The sequence below is a fragment of the Macaca fascicularis genome, chromosome 9 (assembly GCF_037993035.2).
Source record: "Macaca fascicularis isolate 582-1 chromosome 9, T2T-MFA8v1.1".
NCBI classification, from domain to species: Eukaryota; Metazoa; Chordata; class Mammalia; order Primates; family Cercopithecidae; genus Macaca; species Macaca fascicularis.
This window is the reverse complement of record NC_088383.1, coordinates 12,558,724-12,573,126: the sequence shown is the minus strand read 5'-3', so window position 1 is coordinate 12,573,126 and position 14,403 is coordinate 12,558,724. Positions and strand designations below refer to the sequence as shown.

Sequence of the window (14,403 nt, the reverse complement as noted above, 5' to 3'; positions counted from 1 at the left end):
CAATCTCGACTCACTGCAACCTCTGCCTCCTGGGTTCAAGCAATTCTCCTGCCTCAGCCTCCCTCGTACCTGGGACTATAGGCACATGCCACCATGCCCTGCTAATTTTTTGTATTTTAGTAGAGACGGGGTTTCTCTGCGTTGCCCAGGCTGGTCTCGAACTCCTGAGCTTAGGCAATCCGCCCACCTCAGCCTCCCAAAGTGCTGGGATTACAAGCGTGAGCCACTGTGCCTGGCCAGGCCCACCTCGTTTTACTGTGCGTCCCTTTATTGTGCTTTTCAGATATTGTACTTTTTACAAATGGAAGGTTTGTGGCAATCCTGCATGGAGCAAGCCTATTGGTGCCGTTTTTCCAAGACCCATGTGCTCACTTCGTGTCCCTGTGTCCCATTTTGGTAATTGTCACGATATTTTAAGCTTTTCCATCATTGTTATATCTGTAATGGTGATGTGTGATCTCTGCTGTGACTATTGTAATTGTTTCGGGGCACCAAGAATCATGCTCATAAAATGGGGAACTTAATCGATAAATGGTGTGTGTGTTCTGACTGTCCCACTGATGGCCGCTCCCTGTCTGTCTCCCTCTCCTTACACCTGCCTATTCCTGAGATACAAAAAAATTGAATCAGGCCAGTTAGTACCCTACGATGGCCTCTAAGTGTTCAAGTGAAAGGAAGAGCGTTGCACATCTGTCACTTTAAATCGCAAGCTGGACATGATGAAGCGTAGTGAGGAAGGCATGTCCAAAGCCAAGACAGGCTGAAAGCTAGGCCTCTTAAACCAGTTAACTGAGTTATGAATGAAAAAAAGTTCATGGGGCTGGGTGCGATGGCTCACGCCTGTAACCCCAGCACTTTGGGAGGCCGAGGTGGTCTTGAGGCCAGGAGTTTGAGACCAGCCTGGCCAACATAGTGAAACCCCCATCTCTACTAAAAATACAAAAATTAGCTGGGCATGGTGGCACATGCCTATAGTCCCAGCTACTCAGGAGGCTGAGGCAGGAAGATTGCTTGAATCTGGAAGGCAGAGGCTGCAGTGAACCAAGATCGCGCCACTGCACTCCAGCCTGGGTGACAGAGTAAGACTCCGTCTCAAAAAAAAAAAAAAAAAAAAAAAGTTCTTGAAGGAAATTAAAAGTGCTACTCCAGTGAACCCATGAGTGATCAGAAAGCAAAACAACCTTACTGCCGATTATGGAGAAATCAGTGATCAGTCAGTAGCCGTCAACATCGAGGCACAGCCCTCCACCAGCTGAAAGACTTGCTGAAGGCTTAGATGATGGTTAGCATTTTTTTTTTTTTTTAGCAGTAAGTTATTTAAAAAATTAAGATAGGGCCAGGCGTGGTGGTTCACGCCTGCAGTCCCTTTGGGATTTGGGAGGCCTTTGGGAGGCCGAGGTGGGCGGATCACGAGGTCAGGAGATCAAGACCATCCTGGCTAACACGGTGGAACCACGTCTCTACTAAAAAATACAAAAAATTAGCCTGGCGTGGGTGGCGGGCACCTGTAGTCCCAGCTACTCGGGAGGCTGAGGCAGGAGAATGGCGTTAACCCAGGAGGCAGAGCTTGCAGTGAGCGAGATTGCGCCACTACACTACAGCCTGGGCAACAGAGCGAGACTCCGTCTCAAAAAAAAAAAAAAAGTTAAGATAGTATGTACATTGTTTTTTAGAAATAATACTATTGCACACTTAATAGATGCTAGTAAAGCATCAACATGATTCTTACATGCACTGGGAAACCAAAAAAATTGAGTGGCTTGCTTTATCGTGATACTTTAATACAGTGACCTAGAACTGCAATATCTCCGAGGTCTGCTTATATATAATACACTTATTTATTGTGGATATGAGTTATGTTTGCTCCCATCCCCACTAGAGTATAAGCTCTGCAAAGGTTTATCTGTCTTATTCACTGGTGTATCTTAAGTGCCTAGAACAGTGCCTGGCATGTGATAGATGCCATTGGCATCCAAGTGGCAGGAGTTTGGATGATTGCGGTCTGGACTTCCGATGCTGAAATCAGGGAATGAATGGAGGAAGTGAGACTCTGGATGAAACAGGAGCAGGTCAAATTTAGACAATGGAAGGCCATAGGGATGCATACCCGCAGTGGGGTGCCCTACAGGCAGAGGTGCGAATAAAATGTAGGTGAGAAGCCCAGCCCATGGGTCCTGGAGAACTAGGTTGAAGTGGGAGGGAAGGGGCAGGAGGCTGAGAACCAGGAAAGCTGGGCAGAGGCGTGCGGACTCTTTGTGGTAAGCTGCGAAGAGACTTGGGAATGGCAAGATAAAAGCTTTGTTTTAGAAGAGCTATGCAGTTGCTAAATATAGGCTGGACTGCAAAGTGGAGTCAGAGAAAGCCAGAGATGTCTGCTGGGAAGTTGTTATCCAGAGGCCAGAGAAGGTCTGAACAAGGTGATCATAAAAGATCATCTGAAATAGATTTTGGAAGAAGCAACAGATTTTTTTTTCTAATTTTTTATTATGAAAAGTTTCAAGCATACAAGAATATGTAATAGTTATCACCATTCATATACATATGTGTGTATATACATACGTGTGTGTGATTCAGTGGCTCCAACAACTGAATTTTAGTTGGGTTTTATTTCATTTACCAAGAACCTACAAATGGTGGGTCACAGTAGGTACATTCTTTTTTTTTTTTTTGAGACGGAGTCTAGCTTTGTTGCCCAGGCTGGAGTGCAGTGGCCGGATCTCAGCTCACTGCAAGCCCCGCCTCCCGGGTTCACGCCATTCTCCTGCCTCAGCCTCCCGAGTAGCTGGGAGTACAGGCGCCCGCCACCTCGCCCGGCTAATTTTTTTTGTATTTTAGTAGAGACGGGGTTTCACCGTGTTAGCCAGGATAGTCTCGATCTCCTGAACTCGTGATCAGCCCGTCTCGGCCTCCCAAAGTGCTGGGATTACAGGCTTGAGCCACCGCGCCCGGCCACAGTAGGTACATTCTATATACAGGAAACATTTTTCCAATTGTTACAAGACCTAGGATTCAACATCGGATCATATTTTCTTATTATAATTTCAATAGAGTCAAGACTATAACAGCATTTTAAGCATTCTAGGTCCTTGAATACAAAACTCTGTGCAAAGGCACCATTCATTAAATTACTGATTAAGGGAATGGGATGCTGTTTGGCTTAGTGTGCCTGTGATTGTAATTTTTGGCAGCAAAACAGGTTTTGTCGGTTGTGTTTTGAGATAGGGTCTCTGCTTGTCACCCAAGCTGGAGTGCAATGGCACAATCTCAGCTCAGTTTAGCCTCCACCTCCCGCGCTCGAGGGATCCTCCTACTGCAGCCTCCTGAATAGCTGGGAACATAGGCACGCACCATCATGCCGGCTGATTTTGTTTGTTTTTTGCAGAGACGAGGTCTCACTATATTGCCTAGGCAGGTCTTGAGTGCCTGAGCTCAAGCGATCCTCCCACCTCAGCCTCCCAAAGTGCTGGGATTACAGGCAGGAGCCGCTGCACCTGGCCACAGCTACTGCGCTTGGCCAAGCAAAATAGTTTTTAAACATTCATGTTTGCTGCAGAGAGATGAAAAAATATTGTTTTGTTCCCCTTTACAGAAAACAAAAGCTTCTGTGATTAATATTTTATGCCACACATCCTCTGAGGATGAAGAGCCCTTCTATGCTTCCCCATTCTAACCTCTCATTTGGAAAAGGAAAAAGGTGAAAGAGTGAAATTGAAGGCAAACTACTGAGGAAAATGATACTTAGCCTGACATGTTGTTACTTCGTATTTCCAGCTTTCTTCCTTTCTCTAGTTTTCTGGGTTTTTTGTTTGTTTGTTTGGTTTCTCAGCCTGACCCAGTGTTTTTTCTATGTCAATTCTAGGCCCGGGAGAAGCTGCGTTTCTCCTGGATGACTTATTCAGAAGCCAGTTCAGTAAATTCAAACTGTTCCAGAGTCCCTGTTTTAAAACCACAGATGCCGTGGACCCACTAAGGTTGAGCTGTGCTGTGGTAAAGTGCTTTGTGTTCTTTGCGTAATGAAACTCCCCAGATAAAGGACTTGGCATTGAGCTTTTGAACTATAGATGGTCGTGTTCCAGTGAGGATCCTGGCCATTTAGTTCCCAGAATCCTTGACCCTGGGCTTGTGAATTCCTCATTCTGAGAGGGTCTGGATGGTGTTAGTGAGTACTATGCTGTTTCCAAGTAGATGGCTGGAGCCTCCAGCTAATAGACCCAAAGGGTCAAACGGTCTGAAAGTGGAGTGCCTGAGGGAGAGGACTGGCCCATTCTTTGGGAAGATGTTCCATCCTTCCTCACTTATGATCCCTCATTCTATTTATTTGTCTGGCTCATGAGAGGACAGATGTTCTTGTTCCTTTTTCCCATTCTTTTAAAATTCATTTTTAATTGAACGTTTAACACATGAATACACTCTTGTTGTAAAAAAAATTCAATCAGATAAAGACAAAAATCTCCCTTGATTCTTGCTGTAGTCTGAAACTGTCCCCCAAGGTTCTTCTTCTTTTTTTTGATAGGATCTCAGAATTGAAAGGGCCTTGAGAATTATTTAGTCTTTCTTTTTTTTTTTGCATTTTTTTTTATTATTATACTTTAAGTTGTAGGGTACATGTGCACAACGTGCAGGTTTGTTACATATGTATACATGTGCCGTGTTGGTGTGCTGCACCCATTAACTCGTCATTTACATTAGGTATATCCCCTAATGCTATCCCTCCTCCCTCCCCCCTCCCCACAATAGGACCTGTTGTGTGATGTTCCCCTTCCTGTGTCTAAGTGATCTCATTGTTCAGTTCCCACCTATGAGTGAGAACATGCGGTATTTGGTTTTCTGTTCTTGCGATAGTTTGCTGAGAATGATGGTTTCCAGCTGCATCCATGTCCCTACAAAGGACACGAACTCATCCTTTTTTATGGCTGCATAGTATTCCATGGTGTATATGTGCCACATTTTCTTAATCCAGTCTGTCACTGATGGACATTTGGGTTGATTCCAAGTCTTTGCTATTGTGAAGAGTGCCGCAATAAACATACATGTGCATGTGTCTTTATAGCAGCATGACTTATAATCCTTTGGGTATATCCCCAGTAATAGGATGGCTGGGTCAAATGGTATTTCTCTTCTAGATCCTTGAGGAATCACCACACTGTTTTCCACAATGGTTGAACTAGTTTACAGTCCCACCAACAGGGTAAAAGTGTTCCTATTTCTCCACATCCTCTCCAGCACCTGTTGCTTCCTGATTTTTTAATGATTGCCATTCTAACTGGTGTGAGATGGTATCTCACTGTGGTTTTGATTTGCATTTCTCTGATGGCCAGTGATGATGAGCATTTTTTCATGTGTCTGTTGACTGTATGAATGTCTTCTTTTGAGAAGTGTCTGTTCATATCCTTTGCCCACTTTTTGATGGGGCTGTTTGTTTTTTCTTGTAACAAGGTTCTTATGTAGAATCTTTTTTCTTTTTTCTGAGACAAGGTCTCGCTCTGTAGCCCAGGCTGGAATGCAGTGGCTCAATCACAGCTCAGTATAGCCTTGAACTCCTGGGCTCAAGCAATCTTCCCACCTTAGCCTCCCAAGTAGCTGGGACCACAGGCATGCACCACATGGTGCCTGGGTAATTTTAAAATTTTTTTGTAGAGACAGGGTCTCCCTATATTACCCAGGCTGGTCTCAGCAGTCCTCCTGCCTCAGCCTCCCAAAGTGCTGGGATTACAGGTGTGAGCCACTGTGCTCATGTCTTATGTAGAAACTTACTAGCCAATGTGATAGTATTAAAAGATGGTGCCTTTAGGAGGTGATTTGATCATTTAGGGCCCTTAGAAAAGGGTGTGAAGGAGTGGATTCATTCCCTTTTCCATCCCTTCCTCCAGGTGAGGATGCAGTGTTTGTCCCTTCCAGGAGACACAGTGTTCAGGGTGCCATCTTGGAAGCAGAGACCAAGCCTTTGCCATACTAAACTGGCTAGCACTGTGATCTTGGACTTGCCAGCCTCCACAACAGTGAGAAATAAATTTCTATTGTTTATAATTTACCCATTCTGTGGTATTTTGCTGTAGCAGCTCAAATGGACTTAGACACTTCCCCAGCTACCAGCCCACTTCCTCCTAATTCTATTTTCAGTTTGGTATAATCTGTCCAGATTTTCTTGTCTGCATTTACATGACCATATTTATATACAGATGTATATAGTTTTGTGCAGACATTTGCATAAATAATGTCATGCTTTCTGTGGTGTTCTACAACTTACAGTTTTCAGTTAACAATATGTCTTTCCCTAAAACCATTTATGTGGTCTTTTCCATATAAATCTTCATTCTTTTTTTTTTTTTACACAGTCTCCCTCTGTCATCAGGCTGGAGCGCAGTGGCACAATCTCGGATCCCTGCAACCTCCACCTCCCAAGTTCAAGCGATTCTCCTGCCTCAGCCTCCCAAGTAGCTGGGACTATAGGTGCGCACCACCACACCCGGCTAATTTTTGTAATTTTAGTAGGGACGGGGTTTCACCATGTTGGCCAGGATGGTCTTGATCTCTTGATCTCGTGATCTGCCTGCCTCAGCCTCCCAAAGTGCAGGGATTATAGGCGTGAGCCAGCATGCCTGGCCTAAATTTTCATTCTTTCTTTTACTGCTGGAATTTAACCAGTCTCCCTAATGATGGCTATGTAAATTGTTTCTATTTTTGTTTGTATTTTAAACATTGTTGTAATAAACATTTTTTGCTGGTTTGTGCACACACCTGAGTAGTTCTCTAGGACAGATGGAAACCAGGACAGATACCTGGCAGTGAATTGCTGGTTAAAGGCATAGACTTTTAATAAAGATGGATAGTGCCCAGTCGCCATCCAAAACAAGTGATAGAAGTATAGACCAACAGTGCATAGGAGAGAGCATATTTCTCTACCTTGGATATGGACAATGTTGAAATCTTTACCACTCTGTTTTGCACAAGCATCATATCCCATTATTTACTATAATTGGAATTTCCGTAGGAATTAGTGGGATTGAACAACTTCATTCACCATTAGTATTTTGTCGTGTGAATTGCCATGATGTTCTTAAATCTGTGTTGACTTTCAAAACACATCCCCTCTATCTTTTATTTTTCACTAAGATTGCCTGTTTTTTTATTTCAGCAAATATATGCGTGCATAATTGCAGAAATATGTGTGTTGTTTGAGGGAGTTGGAATGGAAATGCTTCTAGGACCAGCCCCCTCCTAAAAGGTGCTTTTTCCCTGGGTGTCTCACCGAGGGAATTCTGATGGGGCCAGCCCACAGGCTGAGGGCATGTTTCATTTAGACCTGATGCCTCTTTTTTGGGGTCTAGACTACAGTGGAACTGGGGGGCCTGTCCCTGGTCTAAAATGGTTTGGAAAGCTTGTAGTCATTAACCAAGAAATAGGATGACTTTTGCTGTCCTTTTTCTCTTTGTTTTTCAGTTTGGGAGGTTTCTATCACCATGTCCTCAAGTTCAGAGATTCTTTCCTTGGCCGTGCCTATTCTACTCATGAACCCATCCAAGCAGTCTTCATGTCTGTTTTGGTGTCTTTGATCTCTAGCATTTCTTTTTGGTGGTTTTCCAGATTTTTCCATCTCTCTGCTTGCATTACCATCTGTTCTTCCACGTTGTCTACTTTTTTCCATTAGAGCCCTTTGCATATTAATCCTGGTGGTTTTAAATTCCTGATCTGATAATTTCAACATCACTGCCATATCTGACTCTGGTTCTCTTGCTTGTTCAGTCTCTTCAGGCTGTGTTTGTTTGTTGTTTGTTTGTTGGATCTTTTGGGATGCCTCATAATTCTTGGTTGAGAGGTGGACGTGATGTAAAGGAACGTGGATAAACGGGCATTTAGTAATGCAATGGTGTTAAAGAGGGAAAGTGGTCATATGGTCTTGTGTGGGGTCTTGGTCTTTTGGTGAGCCTGCCCCTGGACTTTACAAGTGTTTTTCAGTTTGGGTTGTTCCCCCAACCTTAGAGGGGACAGGATGACTAGAAGGGGCTGGAGTTGGGTATTTCCCTTCCTCTAGGTAGGTTAGGCTCTGGCTATCTAGTTTCTTCTAAGGGAAGATGTTGTTAAGAACAGAACGCAGCTGGGTATGGTGGCTCATACCTATAATCCTTGCATTTTGGGTGACCGAGGCAGAAGGGTCGCTTGAGGACTGGAGTTTGAGACCAGCTGGGGCAACATAATCAGACCCCATTTCTTTAAAAAAGTTAAAAAATTAGCTAGGCTTGGAGGTGCATGCCTGTGGTCCCAGCTACCTGGGAGGCTAAGGTGAGAGGATTCCTTGAGCCCAGGATGTTGAGGCTGCAGTGAGCTATGATGAAGAGCCAGACCTCGTCTGAAGGAAGAAGAAGAAGGAGAAGGAGAGGAAGAAAAAGAAGAAAGAAGAGGGAGAAGGAGAAGAAGGAGAAAGAAGCAGGAAGAAGAAGGAAGAAGGAGGAAGAAGAAAGAAGCAGCAGGAGGAGAAGGAGGAGAAGAAGTAGGAGGAGGAGGAGGAGGCCGGGCGCCTTGCCTCACACCTGTAATCCCAGCACTTTGGGAGGCTGAGGTGGGTGGATCACGAGGTCAGGAGTTGAGAGACCAGCCTGGCCAACATGGTTAAACGCCATCTTTACTAAAAATACAAAATTAGCCAGGTGTGTTGGTACGTGCCTGTAATCCCAGCTACTCAACTCAGGAGGCTGAGGCAGGAGAATTGCTTGAACCTGGGAGGCAGAGATTGCAGTGAGCCAAGATCACGCCATTGCACTCAAGCCTGGGCGACAGAGTGAGACTCTGTCTCAAAAAAAAAAAGCAAAAAAAAAAAAAAAAAAAAAGGCAGAGGAGGAGGAAGAAGAAGGGCAAGAAGGGGAAGAAGAAGAAGTAGCAGCTCTGTTGTGTTTCAGAATGACTCCTTTTTCCCTCTCCCTTCTAGAAGCATGTGGAAATTTTCTCCAATATTCACCGTGAGAACCTGGCCACGCTCCAGGAAGTAAACTCAAAAAAGTGTGGGGATTCCCCTGGGACTGGGTCCCCAGAGCTTGAACCCTTAGGCTTGTCCATGCTGAGCCTCCAGCAATTCATCAATCGCAGTTTCGGTTTTCCTCCTTCTGCTCCTGGGCTTCTGCAATGGTCAGTTGCAATTCTCTGTATTCTCCTGTCTCGCCAATTGTGGGGCAGTGGTTTGCCCTGCGACCTTACGTTTCTTCCAGATCTAAGAAGAGCTGCTGCTTTTTTGATGGCTTTTTAATGACAGAATTCCCTTTTGCTTTTGAGGCAGGATGATGGTAAGTCAGGTTTCACCACTCACCCCAATGGCTTTTACAAGGCCTGATTCTAAAGCAAAGTCAGTGCGCGGCTCAGCAGCAGTTTAGAGCATTCGGGTTCCCTTTTGTGTGGTTTTCATTCATCTGCAGAAATGCCAAGGGCTTCCCTGAGGTCTTCTCCTCCAGAGCAGATCTAAGGATGTGTTCTCCCCTGTGCCTCTGATACTGTCATTGGCTGGCCCTCCCTCTGAGCAGGACAGGCCGTCATGCCCTGCCCTCTTGCCTTCCAGTCGGAATGTTTTCACCCTTAACTAGACCCTCTGCTTCCCCACTCACACCAAGCACCAGTCTTCTAGAACCCACTTATATCTCCGAGCACCATGGGACGGCTTGAGAAAGCCCTTGGGTTGGAGGCTAGGGCGGGGCCGCCCACAACAGCTGCTCTCCACGCTGTCTCCTTTCTGTCTCCTGGGCAAGGGCCATCTCTGCTTGCTGTTCTCTCCTGGCCACACCCTTGCCACCTGCCCTCTGCCTCCTCCCACTGCAGTCCAGCTGTTTACCCCTAAACTTCCTCCCTCCTTTCTGCAACCTAACCCCCCACCGCAGCCTTCTCTGCCTGGGGATCTTCCCAGAGGTGTGGGGAGTACTGTGCTTGAGCCCAGGCGGCCCTGGGAAACCCAGCAGCTCCTCCTGCCTGCCGTGTTCTTCCCTGGCTCCTCACCCCTGAAATGCTCTGACATTGATCAGGTAAACGCTTCAGTGTCTAGTCACTGGGATGCTTTAAGTCCCCATATGTTCTCGTTATGTCCTGAACCTGTTTGTCCAGGTGACTGTTGTCTACCTTACAAGGGAGGGTCTTGAAAGCCAGAGAGAGAGAGAGACTGAGACCAGTTCTACACAGTTCTATTTATACAGTGATTAGCACAGAACCATGAGCAATTAGGTACCTAATAAATGCTTCCTGGTGGTGTAATACTACAGGAAATCATTCCTTCATGTGTTTCTGGTACTTACGCCTTGAACTTGGTGAAAGATGGATGGAGTGGGGGTGAGATTAAATTGAAAGTGTTTTTTAAAACCTTTTCAGAAGTTGAATGTTTACTTTTTCATGGGCATGGTTCCTTAGTGGATCTGAGTTGATGGAGAGTGCTGGAAATGCAGATCCTGTTTACCTCATAGAGGTCACTGTGAGCCCTCTATGAGTTGCCATGGCACATATCTGAATGAATAGGAGTGAAGTCAGCCCTTTAGTGGTGTCGAGTTATCACAGTTCTGTTTGGGAGACTTGTCATCCAAAACCAAATAAAACATTAAGAATGAAGAGTCTTTTCCCATCCCTGGGCCCTCCTGGACTCTCAGAAGCCTTTATATGGCCAGTGCACCTTGCTTCATGGCAGAGTTTTCTTTTAAAAGAGTGAATTTACACCGTTTAGAGTTCCTTTGTAAGAAAAAAGTCTGGGCTGGGCGCGGTGGCTCATGCCTAAAATCCCAGCACTTTGGGAGGCTGATGCGGGAGGATCACTTGAGGTCAGGAGTTTGAGACCAGCCCGGCCAACATGAGGAAACCCCCGTCTCTACTAAAAATTAAAAAAAAAAAAAATTAGCCAGGCATGGTGTCGCTGGCGTGCACCTGTGATCCCAGCTACTGGGGAGGCTGAGGCAGGAGAATTACTTGAACCCAGGAGGCAGAGGTTGCAGTGAGCCAAGATCGTGCCACAGCACTCCAGCCTGGGCAACAGAGCCAGACTCCATCTCAAAAAAAAAAAAAAAAAAAAAAAGCAAAGCTGAGTAGACAATTATGTTACCTTTTGTAGCCTGATGTTCTTCCTCCAAGCCCTTCACAAGGCACTATCAAAGTGTCACCCTGACAATTCCCCTGTGTCTATTTGATAAGGCCTGGGCCAGGGTGCTGGCTGAGACGTAGGCTCTCCACTCGACCTGACCCAGGCACTCACTTTGTGACTGGGAGATTCTAGAGACAAGGACACGTGGGGTTCCCCGTTCAAGTTTAAGCATCATAAGATGGGAATCCACGCCAGTGAGCATGAGGTCTACCGGGCTGAGCAACCCAGAAGAAAAAATTGCTGCATGAATACAGATGGGAAGTGGGCCCTGGGTTTAGAGGATCTGCCCCAGACCACATGTCAGAGCTGAAAAATAGAGCTCAGACTTCCTGCCTCAGGGTCTCAGGCCCCAGCCAGCTGTGTTGGGGGCAGGAGGGAGGAAGTGGAAGGAGCCGGCTTCAAGACACTGTCTGTCCTTGCAAGTCACCGAGTGGCCTATGCCAAGGAGTTTTCCCAGTAGCACTGTGAAGGTTTCTCTCTCTCTCTCTTTTTTTCTTAGAAGGAATCTCTCTCTATCACCCAGGCTGGAGTGTAGTGCTCAATCTCTTGGTTTTTTTTTTTTTTTTTTTTTTTTTTAGTAGACATGGGGTTTCACCATGTTGACCAGGCTGGTCTTAAACTCCTGACCTCAGGTGATCCACCGGCATCAGCCTTCCAAAGTGTTGGGATTACAGGCGTGAGCCACCGTGCCCAGCAATTTTTTTTTTTTTTTTGATACATAGTCTCGCTCTGTCAGCCAGAGTGCAGTGGGGCAATCTCAGCTCACTGCGACCTCTGCCTCCCAGGTTCAAGCGATTCTCCTGCTTCAGCCTCTCGAGTAGCTGAGACCACAAGTGCACAGCACCATACCCGGCGGTTTCTTTTTATTTTTTTATTTTTAGTAGAGACGGGGTTTTGCCATGGAAGGTGCTTTCTTGCTGACTGCATCCATGAGTCACCCTGTCTTTGGACTGCTGGCCCTTCTGTCGGGGTGCTGGGACAGGTACTGAGTGCTGGTGGTGGTGGAAGCTTGTGCCAGTCCCTAGGGCCACTGCTGACCCACTGTATGGGTTCCCGGGGCTGTGATGTCCTGAGTCTGTCAGAACGAGGGAGGTGGGCTTTCTGGGAAGATCGCTTGGGTGGTCCCTGGTGGACAGGAAGGGTCAGGGCCAGAATAGGGGTAATGAGGGGCAGAGAGAGAATGGAGGAGAGGAGAGGGGTGAAGAGGCTTGTGTGTGTTGGGCAGGAAAAAAAGAGGAGGCCAGGAGAAAGAGAGTGGGCTCCCTTGTCCTGTTTCATTTTTATTTCAAAATGATTTTCCTGCCACTCTGTCCCTGGCTGCTGCTTCTGCTCTGCTTCCTGGTGCCTGACGGCTCACTCTGGTGTGTTTGATTTCATTGTTGGCTCTGCCCTTTGTCCATGTTCTACTTTTCCAGCACTGAGTATTGAGCTAGGCTTTCCTATTTCCCCCCTGCTCCTGCTGGTTCCTGCCATTTCCGGAACACACTTTAGACACAGCTCTCTTCTTAGGAGTTGGGTGAGAAGCCTTATTTTTACAAGAACATTTTTTCCCTTTTTCTTAAAAAAGTCCTTTTCTCTGCTTTCTCTAGGTCTCACGGTTTATTTCCTCTTCCCACCGACTTCTTTCTTTCCCTCTTTCCCCTCAGCCAGAGGTATTTTTGTGTGTAACAGCTTTTTTGAGATAAAAGTCACATACCTTATATTCACCCATTTTAAAGTGCACTATTTGACTGGTGCGGTGGCTCACACCTGTGATACCAGCACTTTGGGTGGCCGAAGCGGGCAGATCGCTTGAGGTCAGGAGTTTGAGACTAGCCTGGCCAACATGATGGAACCCCATCTCTACTAAAAATACAAAAAAATTAGCTGGGCATGGTGGTGGGCACCTGTAATTCCAGCTACTCGGGAGACTGACGGCAGGAGAATCACTTGAACCCGCAAGGTGGAGGCTGTGGTGAGTTGAGATCACGCCACTGCACTCCAGCCTGGGCATCAGAGTGAGACTCCATCTCAAAAAAAAAAAAAAAAAAAAAGATAAAGTCTATAATTAATGGTTTTACTGTATTCACAAGATTGTGCAACCATCATCACAATCAATTTTAGAACATTTTTATCACCCCAAAAAGGCATCCTGTCCCCATTAGCAGTCACCTTCCCATTCCTCCGCTCCCCAAGCCCCTGGCAACTACCAATCTGTTTTCTGTCTCTATGGATTTGCCCATTCTGGACATTTCATATCAATGGAATCATATAATATTTAGTCTTTTGTGTCTGCCTTCTTTCACATAGCCTAATGTTTGCAAGAGTCATGGTGTTGCAGCGTATGCCAGTATGCCAGTCCTTTTTATTAAGAAAACCTGGGCCGGGCGCGGTGGCTCAAGCCTGTAATCCCAGCACTTTGGGAGGCCGAGACAGGCGGATCACTAGGTCAGGAGATCGAGACCATCCTGGCTAACACGGTGAAACCCCGTCTCTACTAAAAAATACAAAAAACTAGCCGGGCGAGGCGGTGGGCGCCTGTAGTCCCAGCTACTCGGGAGGCTGAGGCAGGAGAATGGCGTAAACCCGGGGGGCGGAGCTTGCAGTGAGCTGAGATCCGGCCACTGCACTCCAGCCTGGGCGACAGAGCCAGACTCTGTCTCAAAAAAAAAAAAAAACCTGGAGATTTTGTGTGTTCAGAAGCACAGATCCGGGTTGGGGCAAGAGTCAGATGTGATGAACAGGAGCATGTGGCACATAGAGAATGATGCAAAGTGATATGTTATTGAAATACAATGTGGTGTTTTTGCCACAATAGCACTGCAATCATATTGAAGAGCATTAGCTACACCTTGGAGGAGACATTGCAAATCTGGAATTCAGGAGGATCCCCGTCCAGAAAGTTCCTTCCATGCAAAACTCAATGGCCCCATACACTGTCCGCTTGTCTCAGTCTCCTTCCTTCCTCTAGTCTCCCTGTGGAAGGAGCAGCTCCATCCTGTGCGAAGTGGTGTGCTTGGGTACCATGCCCATTAGGTTGAGCCCAGGCGTGAGTATTTCAGTATTTGAGTCTTGGTCAACAAGGAGGGAAATAATTTCATTATTGGAAATTTACAACAGTCCAAGTGAGAAAGTAAGAGGCAAGAGGTAAATGGAGTTGGCTTTTTAAAACTAAAAAAAAAAAAAAAAAAAAAAAAAAAAGATATTGTCAAGTCAACAGGAGATGAAAAGAGCTCCAAGTCATTGATAAGAGAGAGCTTTGAGACTAATTGACATTGAAGCCTGATGCTGTAACAAAATCAGAGGAGAGCCAGCAAGCACAGACA

At 46.0% G+C, this 14,403-nt stretch overlaps 2 long non-coding RNA genes across 2 annotated transcripts in view; both read left to right on the top strand.

Moving 5' to 3' along the window:
- LOC135965013 (uncharacterized) overlaps positions 1–14,403 on the top strand; it is a 103,502-nt gene that overhangs the window by 65,208 nt on the left and 23,891 nt on the right. The gene's annotated exons all lie outside the window — the stretch shown is intronic.
- On the top strand, positions 5,869–6,733 carry LOC141407649 (uncharacterized). Its single transcript, XR_012417460.1, has 2 exons — positions 5,869–5,999; positions 6,336–6,733. It is a non-coding gene; the product is annotated as an uncharacterized lncRNA (long non-coding RNA).